The following is a 6,405-nucleotide window of genomic DNA, read 5'->3' on the forward strand; positions in this document are numbered from 1 at the left end:
CAGTTTGGGTGGAACTGTGTATCTGTTACAGGCAGGAACCGTTGTGCCTGGCCCATGGGTTCCATTGGCCTTTCCTGTTTGTTGAGAGAGTGTCTGTTGTGTCTCAGATGGGAAATCACTCTGGTCCAGGGCAGGGGCTCTGCCAAAGACAGGAACCTCGGAGTTACCATCCTACCCACAGCATCCATCCCACTGCAGGATCTCTTTGGAGACCGGACAGGAGATGGGAATGAAATCTGTGGTCCCTGGAGAGAGAGCAGAGCAAATCCCATCTCCAGCCTCGGTTTCCAGCTCCCACTCCCTCCACACTCAGCTCTCCTGAACGCAGCCTTCAGACAGGACCTTGCTGCATTTGTCTGTGTCTCCTGTAAGGGAGGGTCGTAATCTGGGGGGGTGGGGTGAGGGGGCAGCTCTCCCCACACACACACACACACACACACACACACACACACAGACACTACGAGAGGGGAGTGTGTGTGTGTGTGTGTCTCTCTCTCTCTCTTGGATGGTGGAATCTCTTGCTAATTGAGTGAGTGTCGGTCTCAGACGCTCGGGAAGGGGAGATGCTGATCCAGGATTCTGTTTTTGGTGAGGAACTTCCTTTCCATTTGCTTCCAGCGAGAATCACACACCTTCGACCCTGCTCGATGTGATTGTTTCAAAGATTCAGTCCCTTAAAGACAGAACCTTCAACTCACAACCACTTAAAGAGAAAATCTTAAACCCACGACCCCTTAACGAGAGTCTGAAACTGACAACCGCCGAAAGACAGAATCTTAAACCTACAAACTCTTAGAGAGAATCTTAAACCTGACACAGAGAATCCCCCATCCCCCACTGCCCCCCCTCCCCCCCCCCCCGGACCCTGACACAGAGAATCCCCCATCCCCCCACTGCCCCCCCTCCCCCCCCCCGCCGGACCCTGACACAGAGAATCCCCCATCCCCCCACTGACCCCCTCCCCCCCCGCCGGACCCTGACACAGAGAATCCCCCATCCCCCCACTGACCCCCTCCCCCCCCGCCGGACCCTGACACAGAGAATCCCCCATCCCCCCACTGCCCCCCCCCTCCCCCCCCCGAACCCTGACACAGAGAATCCCCCATCCCCCCACTGACCCCCTCCCCCCCGGACCCTGACACAGAGAATCTCCCACCCCCCACTGTCTCCCCCATCCCCCCCCACCACCTTTCCGCCTCGCCCCCCCATCCCCCACTGCCCCTCCCCCCCACCCCGCGATCCTGTTGTGAGGGCTTGTGGAGAGTTACTGGGATCCAGCCTGGGATCTCGCTGCTTCATTCAGTCTCCCCTCTCCCTGACAGATCAGCTAACTCCCTGCCTGCTCCCCGGACCACCCACCCACCCACCACCCACTCTCCCCTTCGGATACTGGATGGATTCCAGTGGTCGGGAAGTCTCCTGTTCCCCGGAGTGTTTGTACTGAGGCCTGGCAGGCAGAGATCCCTCGGCCTGGGCCCTGGAGCTGCTGATGGGTTGGACAGATTGTGGACACACACAGCTCCTGCCTCAGGCACAGGAACACAACGGTTCTCTCGTTTCCATCTGCACGTCCCTTCGGGAGCTGGGGAACAGGGGGAGGGGGAGGGGGAGAGGGGAGGGAGTGGGCAAGTCATCAATGTCCAGACTTCATCGTGTTCAAACAAGTCCCTCACTAACCGTATACACACCCCCACGCTGACCCTGTAACCCCCCCTCCAGCCCCTTCACCCCCTCCCTATCTCTGTAACCCCCTCCAGCCCCCTACACCCCCTCCCTATCTCTGTAACCCCCTCCGGCCCCTACAGCCCCTCCCTATCTCTGTAACCCCCTCCAGCCCCTTCACCCCCTCCCTATCTCTGTAACCCCCCTCCCTATCTCTGTAACCCCGTCCCTATCTCTGTAACCCCCTCCAGCCCCTTCACCCCCTCCCTATCTCTGTAACCCCCCTCCCTATCTCTGTAACCCCCTCCCTATCTCTGTAACCCCCTCCAGCCCCTACACCCCCTCCCTATCTCTGTCACCTTTCTCTCATGTTTCATTAAACCCTGACCTTGTCTGCCCTATCGGGTTGTGGTGGGGATGGGGCGACTGTGGGTGGGGGGTGGGGGGGGGCGGGGGAGGGGTATAAAAGATCCCAGTGCCAGTATTGGACAAAAAGTGGTGCTGGGGGTGTTCTCCCGGGGGTCCTGAGGCTGAGATTGATCCTCCAGCCAATGTAACCGAACCCAGACCGCCCGGGTCACTCCCACATTCCTGTGTGTGTGTGTGTGTGTGTCTGTGTGTGGTGTGTGTCTGTGTGTGTCTGTGTGTGTGTGTCTGTGTGTAGTGTGTATGCGTGTGTGTGTGTCTGTGTATGTGTCTGTGTCTGTGTGTGTGGTGTGTGTGTGTGTCTGTGTGTGTGTGTCTGTGTGTATGTGTGTGTGTGTGTCTGTGTGTGAGTCTGTGTGTGTCTGTGTGTAGTGTGTATGCGTGTGTGTGTGTCTGTGTATGTGTCTGTGTCTGTGTGTGTGGTGTGTCTGTGTGTCTGTGTATGTGTGTGAGTGTCTGTGTGTGTCTGTGTATGTGTGTGGTGTGTGTGTGTATGCGTGTGTGTCTGTGTATGTGTGTGAGTGTATGTGTGTGTGTCTGTGTGTTTGTGTGTGTCTGTGTGTGTGTGTCTGTGTTTGTGTGTCTGTGTGGGTGTGTGTGTGTGTGGGTGTGTGTGGGTGTGTGTGTGTGTGTGGGTGGGTGTGTGTGTGTGTGGGTGTGTGTGTGTGTGTCTGTGTGTGTCTGTGTGTGTGTGTGTCTGTGTTTGTGTGTCTGTGTGGGTGTGTGTGGGTGGGTGTGTGTGTGTGGGTGGGTGTGTGTGTGTGTGGGTGTGTGTGTGTGTGTGGGTGTGTGTTGGTGTGTGTGTGTGTGTCTGTGTGTGTGTGTGTGTGTCTGTGTGTGTGTGTGTGTGGGTGTGTGTGTTTGACGGTGAGGTGTTTGAGCTGTGCAGCCTGGGCCTGGGTGGGTGATCTCCTCCAGGGTGTAACCTTCTCTCTAATCCACGCCCTGTGATCTTTCCACCTACAGTCGATTCTGCCTCACACCGGGAAGAGGTGATGGTGCTCCCAGAAGACTGAAGCTACCGTTCTCTTCTTCAGCCAACACTGCTTCCTTCTCTCGGGATTTCTCTGTTTTTAATTGATTGTTTATGGACCTGGTGAACTGACGGCTATTGGGCCTGGAACTTGCCTGAATTGTTTGGGGCGTTACGATGCCCAGTGGCCAATCCGCGCTGTGTAACCCACGCGACCACTCACTCCCAGTCCCCTCCGATCAGCACCCACCTCACCCACCCTCAACATCTCCCCCCTTCGGCCTCCCTCTGACCGTCTCACCCACCGATATGGTGGGGTCTCAGTCCGCCATCTCAGGTCCAGGGTCAACATGGTTGAGGGGGAGGGCGGTGGTGGGGATGGGAGTAGGTTTGGGAATGGAAGTGAGAATGATGTGGGATTGGGCGCAGGATTGGGAATGGGGTGGGCGTGGGTGTAGGATTAGGAATGGGTACAGGGTTGGGAATGGGTGAGAATGAGTATAGGATTGAGAATGGACTGGGAATAGAATTGGAATTTGAATTGGGAATGGGTGTAGGGTTGGGAATGGAATTGGGAATGGGATTGCGAAAAGGGTGGGAAGAGGTAATAGGATTGGGAATGGCGTGGGAATATGTGAAGGATTGGGAATGAAACTAAGATGGCAAGGTGGTGGAGATGTCACTGGACACGGAATCCGGAAACCATTCAATACGGATCTGGGACTATCAGCTTGGTGGGGGCCATGGATCCCATCTCTGACCCGATTTCCTTCAGGGAAGGAACTTTGCCGTCCTTACCCGGTCTGCCCTACACGTGACTCCAGTCCCACGTGTAGCAGACTCTTTTTATGCCCTTGGGGTAATTAGGGATGGACCATACATGCTCGCATCTCTCTGACGGGGAACAGGTTCGGAGTAGCCCACTTGACTCTGATCCAGAGGCTGACAGATACAGCTGAGGGCTGACCCCTCACACAGTCACGTTGGAGATCCCAAAGCCAACCCACTTTACTATCCCATAATCCATCTCTTCAAACCCCTGGGGAACCTCCAGACTCCCTTCTGACTGGCTTCATCATCCCTGAACACTGAGTCATCACCCGGCACTGAGGGAGTGGGCACACTATCGGAGGGTCAGTGCTGAGGGAGTGGGCACACTATCGGAGGGTCAGTGCTGAGGGAGCGGGCACTGTCAGAGGGTCAGTGCTGAAGGAATGGACACTGTCAGAGGATGAGTGCTGATGGGGTGGACACTGTCGGAGGGTCAGTGCTGTGGGAGTGGGCACTGTTAGAGGGTCAGTGCTGAGGGAACGGGCACTGTCAGAGAGTCAGTGTTGACGGGGTGGACACTGTCGGAGGGTCAGTGCAGTGGGGGTGGGCACTGTCAGAAGGTCAGTGCTGAGGAAACGGGGCACTGTTGGAGGGTCAGTGCTAAGGGATCGGGCACTGTCGGAGGGTCAGCGCTGAGGGAGGGAGCACTATCGGAGTGGCAGTGCTGATGGGGTGGGCACTGTCGGAGGGTCAGTGCGGAGGGGGTGGGCACTGTCGGAGGGTCAGTGCTGAGGGAGTGGGCACTGTCGGAGGGTCAGTGCTGAGGAAGTGGGCACTGTCGGAGGGTCAGTGCTGAGGGAGTGGGCACTGTTGGAGGGTCAGTGCTGAGGGAGTGCTGCACTGTCGGAAAGTCAGTGCTGAGGGAGTGGGCACTGTTGGAGAGTCAGTGCTGAGGGAGCGGGCACTGTCGGAGGGTCAGTGCTGAGGGAGTGGGCACTGTCGGAGGGTCAGTGCTGAGGGAGGGGAGACAGTCCCTTTTCCTGATGTGATCAGGTTCCTACAGCCCCTGTGAGCCCCCTGTCAGTCAGTGCTCGGTCTGCAGTTCGGCGGGCGGTGGGTAGAATGTGGGGTTGAGCTGAGTATAACCAGACGTTATTGAGTGTGTGAATGAGACCCTCCTGTTGGGGTCTCTCCCTGATATACCCCAGCCCCCCGGGCCCTGTCCTGAATGTAGTGAACCGTGCTGATGATATGGTGCCTGACACTAATGCACATTGAAGACAATTTCAAATAAATAAACTATTTTTCTTTCATGAGGCGTTGTTCAGGGAGTTTAATGTTTGACGTCACAACTTTCAGGCAGCATCCAGCCCGGAAGTATGTGGAGAGACGGGAGGCTGCTCCAGGTCCCACTTCCTGAGTGTGTGACACAGAGTGTATGTGTGTGTGTAGAGGGAACTTTACCTTTTATCTAACCCCGTGCTGTCCCTGTCCCTGTCCCTAGGATTATTTGATGGGGGGACAGTGTAGAGGGAGCTTTACTCTGTATCTAACCCCGTGCTGTCCCTGTCCTGGGAGTGTTTGATGGGGGACAGTGTAGAGGGAACTTGACTCTGTATCCAACCCTGTGCTGTCCCTGTCCTGGGAGTGTTTGATGGGGGACAGTGTAGAGGGAGCTTTACTCTGTATCTAACCCTGTGCTGTCCCTGTCCTGGGAGTGTTTGGTGGGGGACAGTGTAGAGGAAGCTTTACTCTATCTGACCCTGTGCTGTCCCTGCCCTGTCCCTAGTTGCCCCCTTGAGGAGGTGGGGGGTGAGCTGCCTCCTTGACCCGCTGCAGTCCATGTGCTGTGGGTAGACCCACAGTGTCCCTTAGGGAGGGAATCCCAGGATTCTGACCCAGCCACACTGAGGGAACGGCGAGATATTTCCAAGTCGGGATGGTGAGGGGCTCGGGGGGGAACGTGCAGGGGGTGGGGTTCCCGTGTACCTGCTGCCCCTTGTCCTTCTGGATGGAAGTGGCCGTGGGTTTGGAAGGTGCTGCCTGAGGGTCTTTGGTGAGTTTCTGCAGTGTATCTTGTAGCTGGTACACACTGCTGCTACTGAGCGTCGGTGGGGGGAGGGAGGGAGGGAGGGGGTGTTTGTGGGGGTGGGGCCAATCCAGCGGGGGCTGCTTTGTCCCTGGATGGTGTCGAGCTTCTTGAGTGTTGTTGGAGCTGCCCCCATCCAGGGGCAAGTGGGGAGTGTTCCCTCCCCCTCCTGCCTTGGGCCTTGTAGATGGTGGGACAGGCTTTGGGGGGAGTCAGGAGGGGAGTTACTCGCTGCAGGATTCCCAGCCTCGGAACCTGCTCAGGACAATGTTTCCAACATTTTCCAAAGTCACCTTGAAATGGGGTCACTGCCATAAACACAGCAGCCAGTTTGACACGGACAGCAACGTGATGGAAACCAGGTACGAATAGCAGGAAGCCATTCAGCCCCTCTCCTCCAGCCTGTCCCACAGGAACAGCAGGAAGCCATTCAGCCCCTCTCCTCCAGCCTGTCCCACAGGAACAGCAGGAAGCCATTCAGCCC

The 6,405-nt window shown here is 56.9% G+C and overlaps 1 protein-coding gene across 1 annotated transcript in view; it reads left to right on the top strand.

Annotated features, from left to right (window-relative positions):
- Positions 1-5,145, top strand: part of LOC132836303 (endosialin-like) — a 15,274-nt gene extending 10,129 nt beyond the window's left edge. The window contains exon 3 of the mRNA XM_060855709.1: positions 3,055-5,145. The gene's annotated coding sequence lies outside the window, so the exon portion shown is untranslated. The remainder of the gene's footprint in view (positions 1-3,054) is intronic.
- The last annotated feature ends 1,260 nt before the right edge of the window (positions 5,146-6,405 follow it).

The sequence above is a fragment of the Hemiscyllium ocellatum genome, chromosome 46, assembly GCF_020745735.1.
Source record: "Hemiscyllium ocellatum isolate sHemOce1 chromosome 46, sHemOce1.pat.X.cur, whole genome shotgun sequence".
NCBI lineage: Eukaryota > Metazoa > Chordata > Chondrichthyes > Orectolobiformes > Hemiscylliidae > Hemiscyllium > Hemiscyllium ocellatum.